Here is a 27,619-nt window from a genome sequence, read left to right on the forward strand (position 1 = left end):
CGCCTGCTTGAAGCAGACGTACGGCTTGACGCAGCATTGGGGAGATAGGGTACCCCAGAGCATTGCTGGAGCTGCGCCATCATAGCGACGCAACTCCAGTAATGCGCCGCCTTTACGGCACAGATGCGTAACGCTTCGGTGATGTTTTGGGCCCATGATGCGCCGCATTGTAAATACGGCGCACCATGGGTGGTGGTGGCGTGGCGCACAATTACTGGCGCATCCCTGCTACTTTGCAGGGATGCGCCGGTAATTGAAAATCTGACCCTTAGTGTCTAGCATTACGCAGTTCTTTAAACTACACTCATACATAATTTCTCAGGCCAATGAAATGAACACAAAATCGAAAACAAATAAGCATAGTAGCAACGCTACTGAGGAGAGCAGTGCACCTGAAATGCACAGAAGATTTTGAAATATAATTTACCTACAATGTAATCGGCAGCATTATTGCTCTTGGTAAAAAACAAATATTTGCAATATAATAACACACAGAGCAGGAGAAAACACAGTAGTGATGAAATAGCTACTACTACTCACCAAGCCCGGGGATCTCGAGGCCGAGCAGGTCGACCAAGTCGCGTTCCCGGTCCGGGAAATACGTCCAACGGTGGGTGGCCTGGTTGTAGGTGCGCCGGACCCGAGAGTGTTGATACATGGCCCGGCACACCTTCTCCCACCGCTTCCGGCGCTCTCGGATCCCGTAGCGGCTAGCGATCATGCCGCCTGCCATGATGGTCCTGGGGAGGCGGCGCTGGACATAAAACAATAGTGCGGCCACCTCCTCCGCGCTAAAGATCTCCCGGGATATGACTGGCTCCCCCCTCAAACGCCCGCACGGGAGCCGGGCACGGGGTGCGGGACCCTTCCCCTTCTCAGGCTGCTTCCCGGCTCCCTTTACCATGGTCTGGGCAGAAAGGAAGGTAAATAATAAATAAGAAATAGAATAGGGAAGAAGAAAAGAGTTTAAAAAAGTAGTTTAAAATTAACCAAAAGTAGCAGAAAACACAAAGATATAGAGCTAGAAAAATAGAGGGATAGATAATAAGTAAAATAGATCGAAAAAAACTTCAAACAAGCAAAGGATGGCAGAGATTGACAGAGGATACAGAAAGCATGCCCAGAATCCTAGCAATGAATGAGAAACAAGATGGCCGCGCCCGTTCACGACCGCGTGGGTAAGTTCGCGCAAGATTTCCCTCGCGATCACACGCGAACTTGTACTAGCGAGCCGCACACTTTGCGAGATTACACATAGCGCCCGGAAACGGAAATACGTCACGCAAACAAGATGGCCGCGCCCGTGTACGACCGTGAGGGTAACTTTGCGCCGTTGCGCTACAAGCGGCTCGCTAAAACGCACAAAACCAAGCGAACTGACATGCTGCAAAAAAAAAAGCATATTCGCACGAATTCGCGGCTTCCGAATTCGATCTCGCGCAAATTCGCGCCCCACCAATCCCGCGAAATTGCAGAAAACCGATTTTTACAAAACTGAAAGCACTCAGCAGGTGCAAAAGTTCAAACTCATCATTAGTAACCATTCCCTGTAGTGCTTCCTGAGGGGCCCCTCCAGAGTTCAGTTGCCTACTTGCAACTATTCTATGACCCTGCTCTGACCCTCACAGCAGGCTCAGAGAATAGCTACAAGTATGCCACAAAGGTCCTGTTAAAAAAAATTACACTGGTACAGAAAGCAATTACAGATAAGGAAGCAGGTGCCAGACTGGAAGTTCAAATTCAGTGACACATTAATCAACCCCTAATTCATTCATGTCAGTTGAGGCAGGGCAGGTGTGCTTTTCCCCCCATAATCTACAGTGATGAACCAGAGGGTGGCAGTGATGTACCAGAGGGTGGCATGGGTGAGACAGAGGGTGGCAGTGGTGAAACAGAGGGTGCTGTGATGAACCAGATGTAGAAACAACATGGTCGCGACCGTTGCGACCCGAAAAGTAAGTTCGCGTTTGCGAACTGGTAAAAAACCCTCGCGAAATGGCAGAAACCCTTGCGAACACAAAAAAAAAAAAAATTCCGCAAATCCGCGAGAGTTCACAAATTTTGCGGATTGTGAATTAGTAAATACGCAAATTTGCGAACCGCGAATTCGCAAAATTTGCCTATACTTAGTATCCTGCGGAGACCTATTGTAGCAGCCGCAGGTACCCTTCTGCTCAACCGTATGTGTAAAACCTGCAGGATTTGCCAGGATATGATGTAAAAGATTGAGCCTAAAACGAGTCATATAAAATCTTTCTTGGGCATTATAAAATAGTGCTAAGTAGAGTTCCATCCCCCCTTCTGTTTTAAACGCTCTGTAGGCCCGGACTGTTACTTTTGGTTCTTCTCTGCACGCCCTGTGAGCCACAGCTCGCTCCCTAAATATATTTTTCACTCTCACTTTGTCATGGGCAGCGATTTCTTCTGGGTTATCAAAAAGGTTCAAGCAGCCCATGTCCTCCAGCATAGACTTTATATATCTAAGCCACGGAATACTCATTCTCTTATCTCTTTTCAGACAATCTAAAATAATTTGCCTGCTAAACACTGCCTCATCATTAATCCAAATCTTTACCCAGGCTAAAAGTGGTCTGACCTTTATTAAATCTGCAATAAACTCCACCCCTAGTTCCTCGTGGACGATGAGGGCCGATGCATCACTGATCTCATGAACTGGTCTCACACCCAGAGACACTCATCCTTTTTACCTGAGCATCACTGATATCACGTCCAGAGACCCCAACACCCTTCACAACCTGTAGATCTCGGATCTTACCTCACAGAACCTCACTGTATCTTTGCATCCCAGACCCTCACCTTTCTATACCTGTGCATTGCTGATCTCACCCCAAAAGATCATCACCCTTCTGTACCTGTGGATCACCAATGTCGCCCCCAAGACCCTTACTCTTTCTGTGTCTGTGCATTACTGATCTCATCTTTTGAAATGCACACACCTTCTATACCTGTGCATCACCAACCTCACCCTCCCAGACCCTAATCTCATTTAGGTGCATCACTGATCTCACCCCGTAGATCATCAATACTTCTGCACCTGCGCAATGCCCGTCTGACGGCCACAGATACTCACTCCCTCTGTATCCGTGCATCACTGATCTCACACCACTGGTCCTCACCTCATCTGTGCATGTGAATCACTGATCTCACCCTCATCCCTTCTAGATCTGTACATGGCTATCTCACCCTAGACCTGTACCTATCTATATCTATTTCACCTACACAGACCCTTATTCACGTTTAGTACCTGTACATCACAAATCTCGGGTACTTGTGCACTACCGAGCTCACCTGCAGAAGCACTCTCCCCTTCTCTACCTGTGCATCACTGATCTTGCCCCCAGAGACTCTCACTCGTTCAGTGCTCATGCACTACTGAACTCACCTTCGGAAACACTCACCCCTTCTGTCCCTCTGCTTCTCTGATCTTACTTCTAGAACCACTCACCTCTTCCATACGTGTGCAACACTGATAACTACAGAGATCTTCAACCCTTCTTTACTTGTACCAAACTGATATCAATCCAATTATCTCTCTGCCAGGGAACCTCACCCTCACAGACACCAAAGCAAGAGAATGCACATGGCTTTTTTTATTCCATTTATTTTGGTTTCTATGGAGCAAGTAACTTACTTTTGGAACGCCCTATCTGGTAGAGACTACATCTAGCCAGAGATTGCTTACCTTTGAATTTGCCAAGTGTCAGCCTGGATCCGGAAGATTTTTCGAGAGCAGTACCCCTGCGCACAGGTAAGAGGCGTCATTTGGCTCCACGTGCGTCATCCGTGTTGTCCGCACCGGAAGTGACATCCGCAGCACCTATATAGCACCACCTAGGCACGCTGACGTCAGTTTCTTTTTGCGACATAAAAGCAGAGCCATGAAGAACACTGACCACTTGTGTGGGAATCAAATGCCCTGAAAGAATCAGCCCTACCCTTAAAAATCCACTTTCAGAGCGGGCAAGAGGGGTGGGTCAGTAAGGAATCTGCAGCTAGATATAGTCTCTTACAGATAAAGCGTTACTAAATTTAAGTCACTTGTTCATCTGAAAGAGACTTCTAGTCACAGATTCCTTATCTTTGAATAGATACCAAAGCATTTAGGAATTAGTTGAAGGTCTGCAGGTCTACGATATGATGAGGTCCTCCATCCTGTTTGGGGACCAGAAAGTAGCGGAAAAAGCAAAGACAGCCCACTTCTGGTACCTGCGTCCTCTCTATGGCTCCCTTGGCCAACTGAGCTGTGATTTCGTTGCTGAGAAGGGATAGATGATCCTCTGTAAGCTAGTTGTAAGATGGTGGCATGGAGGGATGGAGTATCATGAAGGGGAGGGAGTAACCTCTAAGGATGATTTGCAAAACCCACCTGTCCAATGTTAGGGACCCGCCAGTGGGGCAGTAGATGGCAAATCCTGCTGCTAACTGGGTGCCCATGATGGTAATGGGGCAGATCAGGAGGGTTTCGAGGCTGCAGCTGCTGGGAGGGGGTGGTGGACTGACCAGACAACTAGCCAGCTGACCCACGAGGTCTATTTGTACCGTGCCCTCGGCAACGCAGAGGCTGGGAAACACATGTGGCTGGGAGGGAATTAGTGCAGCTCGAAGCCCCTTTCATAGCCACAAAAGGAGCAAAAGGTGGAGTGAGAGTGATGTGGGGCCATTGAAAGGCCCAATGACATGGCCATAGCATGACTGTACTTGAAGAGTTCCAGGGCCGAATCTGCCTTGTCCAAGAAGAGAAGGTTTCCTTCAAAGGGCATATCCAAAAGAGAGAATACTCCTCGAGCCAGTCGTCCTCAACCTGGTGTGGCGCCTCAAGACCACCGTCAAAAAAAACACTCTGCCCAGAGTGTCAGTCGTGGAAGTCCACAGTACCCACAGTAGAGTTCCATATTGGAGATCAACCTGATCCCTCTGAATGTGGTGTTTCATGGGTTGACTCTCAGAGATCGTGTGCAGTGGTCACTGGGATCTCACGCATGTAATAAGAATCAACCCTTAAAGGTCTATTGGAAAGCTTAACTCATGTTAAACCAAACTGATTTTTAGGGCAACTCAGACCTCAGTATGAGGGACGACATTTATGCCTTTCCACTGTAACAGCGGTTGTTATAGTTAAGGTAGCATGGTGTTTGAGGCAACTGTTCTTGTCTGGGGAGATTGCTCCTGACCTGGGGACTGATATGCCGAGGCCATGAAAATGATTTCTTCATGTCTGCAAGCACAATAGGTGATGTATCTTTATGGTCTTGCTTCGAGGTCTGCCTCCTTGTCCACCATCTCCATGTTTTGCTGTATCTCCTATTTTAAGTTACTCCAACACTCCCTGTCACAATCATCGGCCTCCTATCTACTGGTTCATTGACCTCATTAGTTACTCGTCTCCAAGCTAGTGAGTGTACTGGTTGCTGTGGTCCAGTTGGTTTTGTGTCTGTGGTGTGTGTGAACTGTTGGCTGCTCTCAGGTATTATGAGGCGAAAGAATGTGAAATATTGTGGTCTGGTGTGAAGCAATGTGAAGGGATAGGCAATATGATTGGTGATGACTATTGTCTTGAGGGTATTCTATGTACCTAGTGTGCACCAAGATGTGATGGGTTGTTGAGGAGGGATGCTTCTCAGTGCTATGCTATGGGTATAGTGTGTATGTATGGTATGTATGTGATATGACATGGGAGGGTGTGGAGTGGTGAGATATTGTAACGGAGGCTGCGGCCTGCATGTGTAAATCTAGTGCAAATTGAGACTTCAATGTCACATGCACACACTCCGCACAAGGCAGCCAACAGGCTTAGTATATAGATTAAAAACATTGTGTGAAGGAAGAGGGTGAACGGATGTATGTCATTACAACGCATGCTTTTACCACGCATGCCTTTACAACGCAGGTTTTACAACGACTTGCGCTGGGGGGCACTGGATAGTGGAATAGTTTAATTTACTATTCCAACTCCAGTCCCCGTGGATAGTAGGGAAGGTTTTGGATAGTAAATTAAACTATTCCCTATCCTCCAGCGCCCTCCAGCGCAAGTCGTTGTAATGACTTGCGTTGTAAACCCTGCGTTGTAAAGGTACTGCGTGGTAAAAGTTGCGTTGTAAAGGATGTTTCCCGGGTGAACAGGCCACAGAGTTATCAGTGCTGGTGCACAAAGCGCTGCCCAGACACTCCAGGACAGCGTTATTAAATGTTAGCATGCCGAATACTACAACATCGTCGTCCCATTGACCTCTTTCATCAACTACCAGGCACTCTCTGCCCCTTTATCTCACTCCTGCAAGTTCATGCTTTCTCCCTTGTCCGTCATACTCTTCTTCCTCCTTTCCCGTTTGTGTGTTTTAATCTTTCTTGCTCATGGGAAATGTCAGATGAGGAAAAATAAGTGCCGGTACCTAGAAATTATTGCCGGTGGGCCCCAACAGCAACCCCCGGCTCAAATTAAGCACTGGCAACTACAGATGGTTTCACTGAGCACCTTTCAAAAGACAGCAACCCAATATCCACTGCGAAGGATGGGCAGCCAGGATTAGACAGATTTATTACCGTGTAACACCCGTCACTGGCTGCACAACTAGACTAATGCCGTGAAATGTGCTAATCAGCCAGGGAGTATCTCAAAAGGAAAGAGAGGGTTAGGGAGAGTAGCTCCAATAATGGGCTTTATTACAGCCAACAGGGAGGGGAAAAGCAAGCTACTGCCACCACGAGTGATTCTTGATTGTATTTTACTGTGGGATTAGTGACCTTAAGCAAGGGGCATCTTTCAAGGTGGACGAAACTCGTACAAGTGCATTGTGGTTGTGTATCAATGTATTCGCATACATGCTGGCTTTGTCACATCTCTTTGTGGTTTTGTTTGGTGCTTAGCAAAGGAGCGCTTTCACACTAGCCTTCATCCTGTCTCCCCTGTGTTAGGTCAAGCCTGGGCAGCGCATGCGCTGCTCTGCGAGGCATGCTGTATTCAGTTAGGGATTTGAAGCTCCGCCTACTCTCCGCCAATAATTTTCATTGGCTTTTGTTGTTTTCCTTTATAAGTGCTGGCTTCTGATTCCTTAATTGGTTAGTCCCTCCTTAGTACCGCCTTGTCTTTATTTGAAACCTCCCAGGAGGACTGGCCCTATTACTTCTGTTGCTACACAATATGTTTTATTTCATCTATAAGAACTATTTTCTTTATTGGGTTTTGCCCTACTGCAGGTATGACGTGCTTTCCTTACATTCAGCGCGCCGTGCGCACTTTCACTTTCCAAGAAGCCAGGACAATAACGGCCGCTTCTTTGCAATGCCATAGGTCTCACATTTACGAGAGTTTAAGCTATTAGCATTGTAAATGCCAATAGCTCAAACTCTTGCAAATGCGAGACCTATGGCATTGCAAACATTTTTTTGTTGTCAAAGCCCCCATTCTGCACTTTCACATACATGAAGGCCGTGCTCCTTTCTTTAAAAAAGCTGTATCTAGGAATAGGTGAAACCGTGGCATTGGGCCTTTTACCAAAAAAAAAAAGGCATCTGTCCTTTCTTTAAATAAGCCGTGTCTAACAAAAGGTGAGCAGCCACTATTAAAGTGAAGCAATGGCATGGGGCCTTTCACAAAAAAAGCATTTGTTTGACAAACGGATGTTTTTTTTAGTAAAAGCTCCCATGCCGCGGTTTCACTTTAATAACGGGTGTGCACCTTTCGTTACACACAACTTTTTAAAAGAAAGGGGCGTGGCCTTCATGCATGTGAAAGCTCGGCATTTACAATGCCACTAGCTCAAACTCTCAAAAAATGCGAGACCTAATGCATTGCAAATGCTTGTTCATACAAGCTTCACTCAAACAAAGGAGTGGATTGCCGAGGACGAAGAGTATATTCAAAGCTTATTCTCTGTGCATGAACCTGTCAAAGATCAGGCCGAGAAAGTTAAAATAGTACCGAGCACGAAAGGCTTAAGCTGAAGACTACTTAGAAAGAGACAATAAGTTTCTTGCATCCTTATCTGCCGCTCAACCCTGCAAGTCTCTTTTCACTGTCTATTGATAAGGTATCCTGACCTATGGAGCAGAGCTGGAGAGACTCCGAACTCAAGGAGACTGAAGGCCTCACCTGTCCACTTTCGTCTGACAGCTCATCTCGTTTCGTTGGCACCCAGACCACAGGCAAACATCCCGAGTCATGGTGCGAGCTAGCTTTGGGTATGCCAAACATATTCAAATGAGCTTTGGCAGTGGTGATCAGCCCCTATTTAAACAATAGGCATAAAACAGAGCATTCTAAAGTAAAAAATGTAGATACACTGATTAAAAGACACGTGGTTATACCTATTCCTGAATGGGAGTTTACAAAAAAATCCATTACATAAAAGCCTTGCAATTTTGTTCTCAGCTGTAGGAAATGCATTTAGATTTCTATCAGGGACCCTGCACGATAAAAACATTGGGTGCCCAGCAGAAAAAATTAAAGGTTTGTGTTGTGTCGGTCGCACTGGTAGCGCCGACACTGGTGTGGTGTACGTCTGGATACAGCAGGTACGTTATATCGCATAAATAACGACAGGAGTCAGGTATGCTTATGAACTGATGGGCTTTGTCTCCGTCGCCTGACTGGCGTACGTTTACGTGCCCCTTGCTTTTATTTAACTCTGGTCACATGACCAGCACGCATGCGTGGTCGTGACGTCAGTCCAGTCATGATATTACATTCCTCCCCAATAATAAACAAATGAACAAAGCACAAAAATTACCACTACGGGATGGGGCTAGAAACAGCAATGTCTACATTGGAAACACCCCTGGACTCTTAATGAGCCATAAATGTATGTGGAATAATCTTACGTGAAGTAGTCCTTCAGCCGGCAGGATGGTTCAGGGTTTCTCCGCAGCAGATACTGGGACTGGCTTCGCCGCAATGGGAAACTCACTCTGTTGTCAGACGTATTTTCACCCAAATTGCCATCCAACGGAGCAGGAGACACTTCCGGCTCCGCATGGCAGGGATCAACAGGCCAGGAGTCATCCAAACCACCTGAGTCACCATCATTACTTGAGAGAACACCTCCCATGGAGCCTCTGTCCGCACTCTCCAGTTGAGCCGAAGGTACCACCACGGACTCAGGATAATACTTCTTTGAAATGAGAAATATTCTGAGTCACCGTTTCACGTCCTCAAGTGGCAATGACCCTGTTTCCTTTAATATTGACAACAGTCCATGGCAGTTTTTCATAGGGTAGCTGAAACTTTCCTGTGGACAGGTGATTCTTGAGCAACACCACGTCCCCTTCCTAGATTCTTGTTGGTTGAGCGTTTCTCCTCTGACTCACTTGGGCATACGCATGCTTGCGCCGAGCATCAATCCTTGAATCATCAGGGCTTTGGGGCTGCCAGCGAGGATGATGTGGTAACGAGTCCGTGACTACTCGGCCCATTAGCAAGTGAGCCGGGGCTACTCCGGTGGTGGAGTGAGGGGTTTGGCGGTAGATACGGAGGAACGTGAATATTGCCAATTCTAATGACTGTTTCTAGTCATGTGCAATCCTGATTACCTTGTTAAGAGTCCTCATAAATCTCTCCGCTTCACCATTGGCTTGCGGCCATCGTGGCGTTATTCTACGATGTCGAATGCCAAGCGCAGCAAGATACGTGGCTAGTTCTTGTCCCTGAAAGAGAGGCCCATTGTCAGTGCGCAGCTCCTGCATCAACCCGTGAGCAGCCATGATCTTCTCAATTTTGGGTATTACTTCCCCAGCATTGGAAGATACCACAATCTTGACCTCCGGATACTTGGAGTGGCCATCAATGGCTACTAGAGTTTGGCGGTCATCAGGCAGACTGCCAAAATCCATGTTGACGCAGGACCAGGGTAGTCTCGGCCAAGGCTCCGCATTGACTGGAGCCAGACGGGGCAGGTCTCCAGTGGCTTGACATGATGAGCATGACTGAACAGTGGACTCTACAAGCTCGTCCATCAGCAGGAACCACACCTTGGTCCGAAGTCGAGACTTAGTTTTTACCATGCCCTGATGCCCCACATGGGCTAACTGTACACACCAGTCCATTAGCGATGTGGGGTTTACCAGCCGATGTCCTCTCAGCAGGCAGCCCGTCGGGCCTTCAGTGAGTTCTTCTCTGACATGGTATAGACTCTCCATGATTTGCTGAGCCAGGACCGTCAGGATTTTCCACTCATCCTTGATCTTATACCAGTTGTTGAGTTGCAGAGCCAACTTAGCTCTCTGTAAGCATTCATCAGTGGAAGTTGCTTCTGCCAAATCCTGCATGGACAAGGGAATCGGGCATGACCGGGCTGTGACACACTTTACATATTCTTCGGTGTCAGCTGCATCCTCCATTTCCTTGCTGGTAGCGGCTCGGGGATGTCGGAACAAGTAGTCCGCCGGATTGCGGGACCCCGGTTGGTACTCCACTTTACAATTATAGTCTTGAAGCTGCAGCATCCACTTCTCAATCCTCGGCGGAGGCTTCGTGGATGGTCCTGAGAAGAGAGCCACAAGAGGCTTGTGGTCCGTTGTAACTGTGAAAGCCTTTCCATAGACGTATAGGTGAAATAGTGAATGGCAATGGCCTCTTTCTCAACTTGTGAATACCTCTGTTCTGTTTCGGTTAGTGATCTACTTGCAAAAGCCACAGGAGCCCAGTCTTCTTGCTGTCATTTCTGCAGCAACACAGCCCACAGATCCATGGGACTGGCATCCACTGCTATTTGTGTCACTTTCGCAGGATCAAAGAAAGCCAGTGTTGTGGCTTCCGAGAGGGCGTTTTTTATCTCCTTGAATTCCTTGGCGGAATCTGGACCCCACTTCCACGGAACAGTCTTTGGTGAGCTCTCATAGCGGCAGTGTTAGAGTAGTGAGATCCCGGATGAACCTCCCGCAGTAATTTATCATGCCAAGGAAGCTGCGAACTTCCGTCATGCTAGTAGGGGCCACAGCCTCTTTGATATCCCAAACCTTTTCCGGATCTGGGTTGACGCCTTCGGTGGAGAAGGTGTATCCGAAAAACTGGAGTTTTTATTTCAGGAATTCGCACTTCTCTGTGTGGAGAGTGAGTCCAGCATCCCATAAGTGGCTGAGCACTTGGGTGAGCCGGGCATTGTGTTCCGGAAGTGACTTTGCATGCACCATGATGTCATCACTTACATTGATCACCCCTGGGATGTCCATGATCAGTTCATGTATGATATTTTGAAAGACTTCAGCCGCACTTGATACCCCAAAGCTCAACCTGGTGTAACGTCGTAACCCCACACATGGGGTGAGAACGTGGTAATGTTTTGTGACGCTTCATCTAGTACCAGTTGATGGTACCCTGACCGTAGATCAAGCTTTGAGAACCAGCAGGCTCCAGCCATCTCTCCAATGAGATCATCGATATTCGGGATGATATGACTCTCCCGTTTGATCGCCGCATTTGGTAACTGCATATCAACGCAAATCCTCACTGCTCCGGGCTGTTTTGGTTTTCTCGTGGCCACAATGGGAGAGACCCACGGAGTGGGACCGGAGACTTTCTCGATGATTCCAGCAGCCTCCAATTTCTTAGGTTCATCCTCTACTTTTAGGCGTAAATGGAAGGCTATTCTTCAATGTCGCAGAGCAACGGGTTGAACTGTGGGATCGATATGAAGGTGAATTTCTTTTCCTCGGAATTTGCCAATCCCTTTGAAAACTTCTGTAAACTCGTCGAGCAGGTGCTGTATGGATTCATAATGTACACTGAAAGCAAATGTCACGATTCCAAGGTCTTATGCCGCCCAACAGCATTCCTTGTCCATCTTCCGTAAGAATAACAGAACACAAGAGTAATATTCGGCAAAAAAATTTGAAATCCACAGTGGCAGCGCACTGGGCAGAAACTGGACATAATATTTCTCAGTTACGCTTCACCATATTAGAAGTGGTGGAAACACGCCCAGATATGGACACTCACAAAATGAGACTCAGAGCAGAATATTTCTGGATAAAAAAGATGGGGAGCCTTCAGCCATACGGGCTCAATGACAGACTGGAATTAGCATGTTTCTTATAAACCATCAGAAAGTCATTTGTCCCGAGGTTACATTCGAATTACGTTGTCTTTGACATTATTAATACGCGTTGTGTACCTGGGTTACTTCCCATTCCAACATGGCTGACACACTATCACTGTGATTTGAGTTATTGGTCATATTGTGTTGATTTTTTCAATGTTTTCTTTAAAGACAATCAAACTATCGTTAATTTTGGATCAATATTTGTTTGTTTACATGAGACGATAATTTTTAATCCGCTCGCAATAGTTTCTTATTTTTGAAACTTCGGCAGTCACGTGACCGCAGAGCCAACCAATGAGCGTGTAAATAAAAGCTAGAATCTTGTACGTTATCGTAGCTAGACAGACATTGGTGGAAAAGAGAAGAAGTACATGAGTGTGCATTTCCGTAAGTAACTGACACGGAACGCGAGCCGTTCTGTTTTGAAAAAGTTTGATAAACTTGTAAATGTATGACAGATTGTTTTTTAGGTTTTTTAGATTTTTGATAGGGTTTTTGTTAGTAAGATTTTTCGAGTCAGGCTGGGAGTGTGACTTTGGAGTGCTATTGTTACATCATGCATTGAACATATGTAATATGTAGATATTGACAACCAAGGATTGTTTGAATTAATGATGGGTAATCACGTTTGTTGTATGTAATCTTTTGCAATAATTTACGTAGTGAATTGGACAATGTAATTGATTTCTATACATTTGTGAACATAGCTTTGGGCTCAAAATTGTTTTTTTGTTCTTTCCATAGTGACCCCCGACGAAGGGTCCATCTGTACCCGAAATGCATTGGGTTGATGTGAAATGCGTTAAATAATGAAATCTGCAAATATTTGAAAAATGAGTTTTAATGAGAAAAGATCATTAAAATAAAAAATATTTCGCTGAAAGATGCTTCAGAAAAAAAGTTTCTTATGAATTTTTTCATGGAGTGATGATTAATTGAAGAAAAGGACCGTCTTTGGTCCAAGTAAAAGTGTGCACACCTCTAAACCGAGAGTAGTACTCCTGCCCTCATCTATGTTGAATTAATTGACAGTGTTCCGAGACAAAACACTCATAGAGGGAGTCGCACAACGTTAATGAATTTTTCAAACATACGAAAAAAATGGAATAATACGAGTGCAACTGATGGACATATTAAGATTTACACAATGGGAGAGACCCACGGAGTGGGACCGGAGACTTTCTCGATGATTCCAGCAGCCTCCAATTTCTTAGGTTCATACTCTACTTTTGGGCGTAAATGGAAGGCTATTCTTCAATGTCGCAGAGCAACGGGTTGAACTGTGGGATCGATATGAAGGCGAATTTCTTTTCCTCGGAATTTGCCAATCCCTTTGAAAACTTCTGTAAACTCGTCGAGCAGGTGCTGTATGGATTCATAATGTACACTGAAAGCAAATGTCACGATTCCAAGGTCTTATGCCGCCCAACACTCCAACAGCATTCCTTGTCCATCTTCCGTGACGTATACATTGGTGGTGACAGTTCGTTCCCCATGAGCTATGGAGGTCTTGAACCGCCCTAAGATCTTCAGAGGAGTTTCCTGTCCATAGGCAAACACCGTGATCCCGGAGGGGTGTAGTACGGGTGCAGGGCGCAGTGTCCGGTGTAGAGCAGCTGCCATGATGTTTATGGTGGCTCCGGTGTCCACTACAGCCATCACTTCCTGAGATCCCACGCGGATGTTACATTGTGGCAAACGACGGGCCTTCCGGGTGGTAGCGTACCACTTTCTCTTCCTCATCGTCGTCCATGTCGCTTGGTGTTCTATCCCTCTCCGACACTGCATTGGCCCACTTTCGTGGCCTTTGGTACTTTTTAGATCGGCATACTTTTTCGTAATGGTTAAATCATCCACATCCAGAACATCTCTTCCCTTTTGCAGGACACTCTGCTGGTTGGTGTGGACCCCCCCCCTGCCACAGTATCCACATGTTTTGGCTGGTCCGGCCGTCACGGTATTGGGTCCTTTCTTGGTCCACTTTGTCATGGGCCTGGTGGTCACCGCGTTGACCGGTTCAGTCTTCACTGGGACTTGGAGGGCGGCCTCCATATGGGCAGCACAGGCTTTGGAGAGCTCCTTGCTGTGTCCCAGTGCTAGGATGTCAGCGAGAGGTTTGCCAGATTCTTCTAAGATGCGTTCTCGAAGTTTGGCTGACGTGCACCCCTGAATTATTTGACCCCTTATCTCCTCCGTTACGTCCTGGAACCCACACGTGGAGGCGAGGTTCTTCAGTCTTGCGTGATACGTGTCCAGCGACTCTTCGGGAAGTTGTTGTGCCTGTCTAAATATAAACCTTTCCTAGTCCTGATTGGCCATTGACTCAAAATGCCCATTGAGCACGTTTATTAAGGTGCGGTGGTTCTTGGGTGTGGCTTCCACAATCGTTTTGACGATGTTGTGAATATCTTTCCCTCCTAGGTGCAGCAGCATTGCTCGTTTTTGATCCTTGTGCACCTTAGTTGCCTCAAAAAGTCTTTTGGGCGCAAGGGAGGACGGGGATCCTTCTACTATGAAGGGCTCTACCGGCGGTATCTGTGACATGGTTCAGCCTCAGAGGGCAGCACCGGTGATCTTTCTAGATGTTGTCACTCTCCAATGTCCACCCACCACGGGGTTCCCGGCTGTGGTGGGCAAGCAGTTCTCTTGTGAGCGCAAGGTGGTCGTCCGTGTGGCAAGGCAGGCACTCCCCGTGATCAAGTGTGTATTCACGTGCTGTTCCTTGACTTATGCACTGTACTTCCTGGGCCTGTACCGTCTTCCTAGTCCCCTTTCCTTAGCCTCACCAAGTTCTGTATGCTGTCCTGTGTCTGGCCCTATGTATCACTGGACATTCCTTATCCTGTGTGCTGTACCTGCCCAACAGGCAGTGTATCTGGGCAGCTTGCAGCCTCCTGCAGGGGCCTTTCCTGGCTGATGTAGGACCTTTCCTCTAAGGGGGCGTGGCTTGATCAGGCCTGCCGGAGAATTTCTCCGAGGCCTGTACTTGTTGTACTTGTCCCTCCCACGTGGCAGCCCTGGCGCCGATGTTATAGCGCCTCAAAGTGCAGGCCGCACTCGTGCTGTGAGCGGGGACCGGGCGGGATGGCCCGGCAGGCAGAGTCTCCAGGGGGCGTGGCCGAGAGTCACACACGGCCGCGGGGATAGCACACGCAGCAGGCGGCTCCTCCACAACGTGGCACTGCAGTAGCCTCATCTATTGGCCGCTTTAGGCCTCCTCAACACAAGTCCCTGGAAGGGACGGGGGCACCACACAGGACTGCAGACTCCGGGAGATGGTGCGCCGATCGCCGGGGCACGAGCGCCGCGAACACCAGGACACGTTCGCGGCCGCCTCTTCGACGGACACGAGGGCACGACCACCCTCGTCGCCAATTATTGTGTCGGACGCCTTGGCAGCTCCGACACTGGTGTGGTGTATGTCTGGATACAGCAGGTACGTTATATCGCATAAATAACGACAGGAGCCAGGTATGCTTATGAACTGGTGGGCTTCGTCTCCGTTGCCTGACTGGCGTACGTTTACGTGCCCCTTACTTTTATTTAACTGGTCACATGACCAGCACGCCTATCGTGTGGTTGTGACGTCGACATTACATTTTGTGCCATGGAATCATCGTGCCTATCTGCTTGATCTGCTTCCGGTTGGTATTCACAATAAGGGCAATGGTGCCCAATAATGGCTGATGTTGCTTCTCTGGGACTAAAGACTCCGGAAGTAATTCATTTGAAAGTATTCTAAGGTTGCACGTGCATTCATCGCCGGGAAACTAGAGAGTTACACTGGTTGCAACTGCGACTCGTATTCACATATCAGAAGTATTTTTGGCCCCTTTTCACTCAACAAATAATCACACTATATATGAACTAATCCTATTTCTAAAACAAGGACCTGGCGGCATGGGCACAAGTGTGCTTGTGCAACTAGGTGGGTTTCTGATTACTTCTGTAAGCGCATTAAGTCACAAACGTATCTCAAATGCATAGATGCAGAAAACATTTATACAAACAAAAATGCACATGACTGAAATTGCTGTTTACTGTGTAAGTTTTATCCCAATTATATCATTCACTTTTTTTATACATGTAATCACAGCTGTCAACACAAATAAAATATCACAAGTAGGTGGTGGCCAAGTGACATTGGTGCTCAGTGCTCAGTGGTGTGCAATATATACAAGGTGGTGAAAAATTATGTACAAGTGGGTAATGGGCCAGATAATGTAGAGAAATGCAATAGTGCTGCCGGATGAGGATTCTTTCTTTGGGCAGAGCCTTTGGACGTTCTGGGCCTAGTATGGTCATCAAGGTTTCGACCCAAGATATGCTCCTTTTGGTAGTCAAAAGTGGGTCTTCATCAGGACGGGGCGGGGAGGGGTGAAGGACAGACTACAGTTTAAGAAAGGCGGAGTTAGGTGTATTTAATTCTGGCAGAGATACGATTAAGGAGCAAGGGGTGATGGAACTCACCCTAAAAGGACCAGAGTAAATCCTGGAATGAGACCTGGTGGTGCAAACGGATGTGGCCCAGGCGGTAATAGTCTACAAAATAGAAAGGCATGCATGTTCTACCTGTAGGATGTGCAAGCATCACATAAAAGTTTACAGTCAATGCAGCCGTGAGCCATGACTCAGAATGGTGCAGCACGTACCATCATCGAACGCCCAAGGGACTATGGTGATGCGCATGGGGATTACTAGCTTGGGCGCACCAACTAAATGGCTTAATCGTTGATGCGGGTGAGATCACAGTAAGGATACTTGTGCTTACTGTAATGTGGGCGGGAGGCTGCTCTGTGTCTCACCTTAAAACCACCAAATCTGGCTGAAATGGGTTTGAGCTACCGCGCGTCTAATTAAGCATGGAAGCCAGGTGTAGTTAAATTATAATCGCTCCAGTTACAGCGAACGAGCTTAAAAACACCAAGGCAGGGTGAAAGCTAACGTGCGTCTATTTTAAGCGAGGAGGCCGAGTACAGTTAAAATAAAATAATGTCGCCCCAGTTAAAGCGAGTGATCAGCATCTAACTTTAATTAGTTACATTATTACTCTAGTTACAGCGAACAAGCTTAAACAGCCAGGCAAGGTGTAAGCTACCGTGCGTCTGCTTTAAGCGAGGAAGCGGAGTACAGTTAAAATAATATCGCTCCAGTTAAAGCGATCAGGAGCGCTCAGCGTCTAACCTTAAATCCCACAGTAAGGCGAAATAGCGTGGTGTGTTATCAGCCGTGCGTCTGAATCGGCGTGGGCTACGAGTGAAGAACTCGTGCTGTGGCAGCAAATTACTACTCCATCTAAAAACTGAAACAATGTGCATATTCTCTCATCTTGGAAGCAAGTAGCTTGGTCATTCAAAGCATGACGTTGGTGTACAGGTATGTGTCCTGGAACGCCGCTGCAGTGTCAGTGACTGCTTTGGGCAGGCAGACGGTTCTAATATGAGCTTGGCGAACGTGAAGACGTGCATGCCGTGCTCGTGGCTAGAAGCAGCTGAGAGCCATGGTGGTGTGGTCTACCTAATCGAGAGGGATTAGATACATCGCTCTTTCTAGTGTCAGTGTCTCTAGTCTGTAAAGATGCAAATTCGGTGCATATTGAGTAATGAGGTCAAGAAATACGATGCGTTCCAGGTTCTGAGGGACACAGGGTCACCCCATTTTTTTACGTGTGCAACTAGGCGGGCTACACTGCGCTCTAGAATAACTCTTCATTAAGGGATAAAATTACTCCTCTACGGTATAAGGATTACAGGTGACTCAGGAATTAAAAACGAAGAACAAATCCAAAGGCTGAGTTTTCCTTCTGTGTTCAAAGAACACTAAGCCGACCTGTAACGTAGTTCTAATATAGGCAACTCACCCAACCCGCAAAACACAGCAATCTCATGATAAAGAAACACACAAGACACTGTAATTGTTGGAGAAAATATTGCTGCAGCTTTATTTCGTACAAGAAATATCCCAACATGGTGGGTCAACTTACGGGCCATCCAAAGGCAGGCAGCCGTGACTCCCATGATCTGCCCTGCCCACCTGATGAGCCAAATTGCACCATGGCCTAACCAATTGGTGCTAACCATTTTGGGGGGGATTTCCCCCTTACATACTGTGGCACACCAATCCCCATTTACTCATGTCCTTGAGGGGGCGGAGCGTATACAGGCAAGGCCCCGGTTGCTCAGATTTACAACCGCTGAAGGACTAACAGAGTGCCGTTGTTCCTCCAGGGTCCTGCAGTAAGAACTTCCTGTGGTTGTTTGACATTTGCACCCCTCTTCTGCTCCTGAAGAGGGTACCCCTATGTACCATTCAGCCTCTAGATCGCCCTGTAACTCCGCCTGCAACACAAAATAACAAGTTAATGGCCTTCCTACCCTAGCCTCCCATCCAGTCGACACGCCTGGTAAGCGATAGGAAGGGGCCGGCGTGTGGACCACGGCGCAAAAGCAATACCGGATGGGCGAGGAAGGTGTGCCGGAAGTGACGCAGCAATGCGCCAGACCCCGGGACTCCGGAGATAGGTCTAACCATTACACCGGTTAGGTTGTACCAAATGTGACACTAAGGCAACAGTACAGAGTGAGGAGTTTTAGCACTCCTACAGCACCATAGAGTCAAGAGCTCAGCACTCCTATGGCAGCATAGAGTCAGGAGTTCAGTACTCCTACAGCAGCATAGTCTCAGGAACTCAGCACTCCTATGGCAGAATAGATTCAGGAGTTCAGCAATCCTACGGCAGGCATAGAGTCAGGAGCTCAGCACTCCTACGGCAGCATAGAGTAAGGAGCTCAGCACTCCTATGGCAGCATAGATTCAGGAGTTCAGCACTCCTATGCCAGCATAGATTCAGGAGCTCAGCACTCCTACGGCAGCATAGAGTCAGGAGCTCAGCACTCCTACGGCAGCATAGAGTCAGGAGCTCAGTACTCCTACGGCAGCATAGAGTCAGGAGCTCAGTACTCCTACGGCAGCATAGAGTCAGGAGCTCAGCAGCATAGAGTCAGGAGTTCAGTACTCCTACAGCAGCATAGTCTCAGGAGCTTAGCACTCCTATGGCAGAATAGATTCAGGAGTTCAGCAATCCTACGGCAGGCATAGAGTCAGGAGCTCAGCACTCCTACGGCAGCATAGAGTCAGGAGCTCCGTACTCCTACGACAGCATAGATTCAGAAGCTCAGCACTCCAGCAGCATAGAGTCATGGGCCTCAGTGCTCCTACGGCAGCATAGAGTAAGGAGTTCAGCATTCGTACAGCACCATAGAGTCATGATGAGGCAGGCATCATATCTTACTGTGTGATGGCATTTCGGGCTGGCAAACAAAGAACTCCTCTCTGGTATTGCTGTCAAGCGATAGGAACATTTTAAAACTCGACATCCCACTGTACTGTTCCCTGGCACACAGTTCTTGAAATACGGAGTGAGGAGTTTTAGCGCTCCTACGGCAGCATGGAGTCAGAAACTCCAGCACTCCTATAGCAGCATAGAGTCAGGAACTCAGCACTCCTATGGCAGCATAGAGTCAGGAGCTCAGCACTCTAGCAGCATAGAGTCATGAGCCTCAGTGCTCCTACAGCAGCATGGAGTAAGGAGTTCAGCACTCCTCCAGCACCATAGAGTCATGAGCCTCAGTGCTCCTATGGCAGCAGGGAATCATGAGCCTCAGTGCTCCTACGGCAGCATATATGTATGTATGTATGTATAAATTATTTTGTAGCGCGCTCTATTACTTGAGAGTATCCTGGTGCGAAATGGGAAAGGCAGAAAGAAGAGCAACAAGGAAAAACAGCTTAAGCTACACATAAGTTACACTCCTGAACAGGTGAGTTTTCAAATGTTTCTTGAATTGTGCCACGGATTGCATGGAACGCAGATGAAGAGGGAGGTCATTCCAGGCCCGAGCCGCGACCACGACAATCGATTGACCGCCGAGTCTGGCTCGCTTAAAACGGGGAAGAAACAATTTAAACAGAGTGGATGATCTGAGGGTGCGGGCGGGGACATAGAAGGCAAATCTGTGTCTCAAATATGCTGGACCCTGGTCGTGGGTAGCTCTGAACGCCAGCACCAGGGACTTAAACAAAATGCGCTGTGAGACTGGGAGCCAATGAAGGGTGCGCAGATCGGAGCGCACACTCCTCCATCTAGGGACATTGAATAGCAAACGCACAGCAGCATTCTGGATAACCTGCAGGCGTTTAACCAGGTAAGCCGGAATGCCACTGAACAGTGCATTCGCGTAGTCCAGTCTTGCCAGTATGAGAGCCCGCGCCACCGTCTCCTTGGCATCCCTAGGGAGCAAGGGGAAGAATTTGCGTAGCATTCTCAGAGTGGCAAAGCAGGTTCCCGTGAGCTTCTTTATATGGTCCTCAAATCTAAGATCCTCCCCAAACCAGATCCCAAGGTTTTTTGCGGGGCCCCCCATCACTTTAGGGCTAGGAATATTCGGGGGCCACTCCTAAAAGAGGGGGGGAAGGAACCATAGAAAAGCACCTCAGATTTGTCCTCATTGCACTTCAGCTGGGCCATAGTCAGCCAGCGAAATACTGAGGACAAACACAGATGAACTACAGAAGTATCCAAAGAATCATCAGGCCAGGTGAACAACAACTGAGTATCATCTGCATACCCTATGATCTTAGCCCCGTACTGTTCCGCCAAATAAACCAGAGGGGTAATGTAAATGTTGAACAGTAAGGGACTAAGAGTGGATCCCTGCGGGACACCTGTAAGGAGTGGTTTAGGTTCTGAGGCATAGGGCGGCATCCAGACCTGCTGTGTCCTGTCAGAAAGAAAGGAGGACAGCCAGGCAAGAATAACCCCCCCAATACCAATAGCAGACAGCCTGGCGAGGAGGAGCTCATAGGGGACGGTATCGAACGCGGCAGAGAGGTCCAGTAATATCAGGACCGCTCTGCCGCCTCCGTCCAGACAATCCCGGATAGACTCCGTCATCTCCACCAGCGCGGTCTCAGTGCTATAAGCTGCCCTAAAGCCCGATTGGGCAGGGTGAAGAGCGTTGGAGGATTCCACAAAACTCTCCAATTGTCGAAGAACCACTTTCTTGCAAATTTTAGCGAGTGCTGGCAGGAGGGATATGGGTCTGTAGTTACCAGGGACCGTGGCGTCCAGTCCCGGTTTTTTTAGGAGCGGCAGAAGTTTAGCTTGTTTCCAGCCGCGAGGGACCACACCAGAGGCCAGGGAAAGATTCACAATCTGGGTGATCTCACTACAGACAGTTTCCGCCACCTCCGAAAGCACTCGGGCTGGACACGGGTCCACCGGGGAGCCAGATTTCAAGGACTGAAGGAGAGATAGTACAGCACAATCGGGACTGGCACAAAGTTAGTAAGCTGTTGGCCGGAATACGGGCAACGGGAAAGACAGGGGTCAACCGCTAGGCGGTCCTCGGGCAGCGCCGAGAGTAGGTCCTCCTGAATCCTAGCTATTTTGCTGATGAAAAAAGTGGACAGATCTTCGCACCATTGCGCAGAGGAGGGAAGAGTGACAGCATCAGCAACAGGGGATACAAAACTTTTGACAATGGAGAAGATCTCCCGACTATTATTGTCTGCTTTGGCGATGCGTCCTGCATAATAATTCCCTTTAGCAGCCTTAATGGCGGCATAATAGTCTTTTTGGGCCAAGCGTAAAACAGACTTGGACTCCGCGCTGTACCCACGTCTCCACGCTCGTTCCAGTTTTTTGCAGCCTAGTTTCTGCTCCCTCAACTCGGGAGAGAACCAGGGTTGCGAGGAAGAGTGTCGGAGTCTGGACACAGTCGCGTGTTTAGTGGCTACCTCAGCTGCCTGCCGCATATAGTCAGGAGTTCAGCACTCCTATGGCAGCAGAGAGTCAGGAGCTCAGCACTCATATGGCAGCATAAAGTCATGAGCCTCTGTGCTCCTACGGCAGCATAGAGTCAGGAGTTCAGCACTCCTACAGCAGCAGAGAGTCATGAGCCTCAGCGCTCCTCCAGCAGCAGATAGTCATGAGCCTCAGCACTCCTCCAGCAGCAGAGAGTCATGAGCCTCAGCGCTCCTCCAGCTGTAGAGAGTCATGAGCCTCAGCGCTCCTCCAGCAGCATATTCATGAGCCTCAGCGCTCCTCCAGCAGCAGAGAGTCATGAGCCTCAGCGCTCCTCCAGCATCATAGAGTCATGAGCCTCAGCGCTCCTCCAGCAGCATAGTCATGAGCCTCAGCACTCCTCCAGCAGCATAGTCATGAGCCTTAGCACTCCTCCAGCAGCAGTGAGTCATGAGCCTCAGTGCTCCTCCAGCAGCAGAGAGTCATGAGCCTCAGCGCTCCTCCAGCAGCATAGAGTCATGAGCCTCAGCGCTCCACAAGCAGCATACAGTCATGAGCCTCAGCACTCCTCCAGCAGCATAGAGTCATGAGCCTCAGCGCTCCTCCAGCAGCAGAGAGTCATGAGCCTCAGCGCTCCTCCAGCAGCATAGAGTCATGAGCCTCAGCGCTCCTCCAGCAGCAGAGTCATGAGCCTCAGCGCTGAGTCATGAGCCTCAGTGCTCCTCCAGCAGCATAGAGTCATGAGTCTCAGCGCTCCTCCAGCAGCAGAGTCATGAGCCTCAGCGCTCCTCCAGCAGCATAGTCATGAGCCTCAGCGCTCCTCCAGCAGCAGAGAGTCATGAGCCTCAGCGCTCCTCCAGCAGCAGAGAGTCAAGAGCCTCAGCGCTCCTCCAGCAGCATAGAGTCATGAGCCTCAGCACTCCTCCAGCAGCAGAGAGTCATGAGCCTCAGCGCTCCTCCAGCAGCATACAGTCATGAGCCTCAGCGCTCCTCCAGCAGCATACAGTCATGAGCCTCAGCACTCCTCCAGCAGCATTCAGTCATGAGCCTCAGCACTCCTCCAGCAGCATAGAGTCATGAGCCTCAGCGCTCCTCCAGCAGCATAGAGAGCATAGAGTCATGAGCCTCAGCACTCCTCCAGCAGCAGAGAGTCATGAGCCTCAGCGCTCCTCCAGCAGCATAGAGTCATGAGCCTCAGCGCTCCTCCAGCAGCATAGAGTCATGAGCCTCCGCGCTCCTCCAGCAGCAGAGTCATGAGCCTCAGCGCTCCTCCAGCAGCAGAGAGTCATGAGCCTCAGTGCTCCTCCAGCAGCATAGAGACATGAGCCTCAGCACTCCTCCAGCAGCAGAGAGTCATGAGCCACAGAGAGTCATGAGCCTCAGCGCTCCTCCAGCAGCAGAGAGTCATGAGCCTCAGCGCTCCTCCAGCAGCAGAGAGTCATGAGCCTCAGCGCTCCTCCAGCAGCAGAGAGTCATGAGCCTCAGCACTCTTCCAGCAGCATACAGTCATGAGCCTCAGCACTCCTAGGGCAGTACAGAGTCCAGGGCTCCAGCGCTCCTATGGCAGCATAGAGTTATGAGCCCCAGCGCTCCTACGGCAGTAAAGAGTCAGGAGCTTTAGAGCGCCTGTGGCAGAATGGAGTCAGGAGCTTCGGCGTTTCTAGGGCTGCATAGAGTCAGAAGGTTCAGCATGTCTATGGTGGCATGGAATCGAGAGCTTGAGCTTTTCCTCCTGTGGCCTGAAGTCAGGAGCTTCAACACTTCTATAGCGGCATGGAATAATCAGCTTAAATTGTCCTTCCAGTGGCATGGGGTCAGAAGCTTCAGCAGGCCTATGGCAGCAAGGAGTCAGAAGCTTCAACTTTCCTTTCAGTGGCACGGAGTCGTGAGTCACCACACCTCCAGCAGCATGGAGTCAGGAGCCTCAAGCCTCCTCCCAGGGCCATGAAATCTTCAGGAGCTGAGGACTCCTCCTGTGAAATTAAGGTAGGTGCTAGAGCATTTCTTCTGTAGCACGGAGTCAGGAGCTTAAGTGTTCTGGTGGTGCATGGAGTCAGGAGATTCAACACTTTTATGGCAGTTTGTAGTCAGGTGCTTTCGGCGCTCCTGTGGCGGAATGGTGTTTGGAGCTTAAGCTTTCTTTTCAGTGGCACATAGTCGAAAGCTTTAGCACTCCGGTGGCATGGTCTCAGGTCTCCTTCCAGTGGCAGGAAGTCATCAAGAGCTTGATTACTCCTACTGTGAAATAATGTTACAAGCTAAAGCACTTCTCCTGTAGCATGGACTCCATGGAGTCAGGAGCTTCAGCGTTCCTGTGCATGGAGTCAGGAGATTTAATACTTCTGCTGCAGCATGGAGTCATAATGTTCAACTCTGCCATGGTAGCATGAAGGGCTTCCCTTGTGACACTGCGTCAGAAACTAGATCTGTTCTCCAGGTGCATACAGTCCGGAGCTAGAGCTCTGATGTGGTGTCCTCCTCATGTGGCATGGAGGTAGGAGTTTGAGGTCTTCACATGTGGCATGGCGTCATGAGAAAGAGAAATCCACCTGTGGCATGGAGTTAGGGGCTTTGGCGCTTCTTCTGTAGCATTGATTTAGGAGCTTGAAAACTTCACTTGATGCATGAAGTCAGGAGCTTCTGTGGCCTGGGTTAAAGTGTCTTACATAACTAAATAATTTATGGAGTTTTTCCCTAGTAGCCGCACAGATGGTAGGAGGGCAGGCATTAACTTCCATGGATGCTCATCTTTGACTTAACAGTGCAACTGACAACTGACTTTTTAACCTACATCAATATTATTGTACAGTTCTTTCCTTCCCCCAAAATACATATCTAGTTCCGTGCTATTTACATGCAGTGCTTCCCATTACCATGGCACATAACTTTAAAGTCAGACCTATTAGCATTACCAATGCTTGTTTGAAGGAGGATTCTGGAGCTGTATGGGGCATATCTCACACACTGTCTAAGGGAGTAGGCCATCCATTATCAGTGGAAGGAGACTTCCTTCTCTGGTTACCCCCTGGTTCCCAGGGTGACGAACCACACGGAATCAAAGATGAAAGCGGTTACCAGGTGATCTTCTCAGGTACTGATTGAGGCTTAGCAGCTGGAGACGGATTTCCAAGAAATGTAGGGTAGGTGTCTGCGGACAGGCTCACAGCGCAACTGTGCACCAAGTGGGAATAGCTGAGTTTCCAAGTACTCTGTTCAGCCTTGCTCTGAGAAGAAATACAGCACATTCACGCTGTGGCGTAACGTGCGGAGGTCAGAGGGGAGAGGATGTAGCCTTACGGGTAGAGTGGTCGACCTTGAAGCTGGGGAACCGGGTTCGAATCTCGACAAGGGGAACCGGGTTCGAGTCTCTACAGGGATGCTCAACATCCTGTGATTCTTTTTTTTTTTTGTCCTCATCCATGCCTTAAGGAAAGCTCTTGATGGGATACCTCCAAACGATCCAAGCCATCCGATTTCGACCCTTGGGTGAGGCATATGGAAAGAGAAAAGGAGCTTTCCCTACAAGATGTACCGTTTCCTTCTCCCACTCCTGTTCACATTCCCATGGTGGACCTTATGTTACTGAGGAGGACAGGTCCGACGGAACCCTGGCATAATCATAGGACCAACTTTACTTCTCCCTCCAGCCAACTAGAGCCGCCCAAATCTTGCTTTTGTTTGTATTATCACAAGCCATATCGGATTCACTGGTATAGATGATATTCTTCAGACAATCAGCAAAGGTCGGGAGGTTTCAGATTTCCATGCCCTACAAATTTCCCTCCTTGCAAGAATTATCACATAGAACACAAATTTGGAGGCAGGTACATTCATACGGTAATCGTTCGGAAGACCAAAGAAAATTGTACTAGGGCTAACTTCCACCTGCTGATGCACCACATCTCCCAAAAAGACACATACCTCAGTCCAATACTGCTTAATTCTCGGACAATCCGCAAACATATGGATGTCATCCGCTGCGGGGTACTTACACCTGGGGCAATTGTATTCCTTCCCAGGCGCTTTAGATAGTTTCTTTGGGACCAATAGACTTTATAGGCCGTGTATAGATGGTTCCTCCTAAGTGCAGCTGGTTTGACTACTGCCTCCAGCATGGAAAAAGAGTCAAACCATAATTTAGGTATTTGCTGTTCATTGCCTCTAAATTCATCACCCTAGAGTCTTCTAACTTCCAGTTCCATGTCGTCACTGGTTTCCAAAAGAGCCCAGTACCAAAAGTAAACTTCCCTTTTCCAAATACCTGTTCTTGAGACTAAATCAAATTTCCAGTTGGCTTTCTCCTTGCCCCAGGTCTGCGTTGCCCACCAGGCAGAAAACGGATAAAACATAAATCTTGTCAGTGTCCCTCGAGTTACACTAGTTAGCGACTCCCAACTGATTAACTGGTAGTCCTTTTGTAGATCTCCCCAAAATCAGCCAGTTTAAGTGGTTGACAGAGTTGGTCTTGCAGGCATTCCGGAGTACCTGGAGAGTCCCAGACTGGAGCCTGCTCTGCATAATATGGAATTTTCAATCCCCTTCTGATGTTCGTCCAATTCTTTAATGCAGCTCCCAAAATCTTTAGTCTTACTTTTTTATAAAACTTAGGATCTCCGAACTTGTAGAGGAAATACTCCTGCCCCTGCTCCACATCCAGTAACATTGCCTCAAATAATAAACCTAATGATGAGGAATCGGTATTGTTGGCCAAAATTCTAATTTTTTTAAAATGAAAGGCGTTACAATAAGTAAGTAGGTCTGGTAACGCTAGCCCTCCCACATTGAGACCTCTCCTAAGCTTTTTCCATGCAATTCTTGGACTTTTAGTCGCCCATATGAAACTGCCAATTTTGCCCTGTAGTTTAGCAATATCCTTAGCGCTAAAAGATAATGGAACAGAGTTATAAAGGAAAGTTATTTTAGGCAAAATAATCATTTTAAAGAGGTTGACCCTCCCGTAGATATTTAGGGGAAGGTTTGCCCATCGTGTTAAGAGACTAACAACCTCTTTGGAGACCCTCTTCCAGTTGATTTTGGGAATGTCTTCTAAGTTCTGAGCCAGATGAACCCCAAGGTATCTCATTTGGGTCTTTGCCCCTGTTTTCCATTAACTTGATTCCATTCCATTATTTCGTTTTTTCCTTATTCATTTTATATCCGGAGACTTCTCCAAATTTTTCTGCCTTCTCAAATAGCCTAGGTATAGCTTCTGCTGGATTAGATGTATACAAAAGCAGATCGCACGCATAAAGAGCAAGTTTTAACTCTAGCTCTGCGATTTTAAAAGGGTTGATGGTTGGATCTGCCCTTAGTCAGCAGACTAACGGTTCGATATACAGGTTCAATAATAATGGTGACAGAGGGCACCCCTGCCTAGTGCCTCCTAATAAACTAAACCAGTCCGTCAGTGCTCCATTGACTAAAACTTTAGCTTTCGGATTAAGGTAAAGGCATTTCACAGCCTGCACAAAATTACACGGAAAGCCAAAGCTTTGTAGAGTCTCCCAGAGATATATCCGGTTCACCTGGTCAAATGCGTCATCTATTGCAACTTTCGTGATAGGGACCTTTTTTACCACAGCGACATAGATTGCCCCCATTACTTCAAAGGTGAGCTCATGTAGCGGTCTCCTGGGTATGAATCCCTTCTGATCCGGGTGCACTATGGCCTTAATAACTTTATCCACCCTTGCTGCCAATATTCCTGCGAAAACTTTATGATCAGAGTTTAAAAGGGATATTGGTCTGTAGGACTCAATCT

This window comes from Lissotriton vulgaris, chromosome 7, assembly GCF_964263255.1.
Source record: "Lissotriton vulgaris chromosome 7, aLisVul1.2, whole genome shotgun sequence".
NCBI lineage: Eukaryota > Metazoa > Chordata > Amphibia > Caudata > Salamandridae > Lissotriton > Lissotriton vulgaris.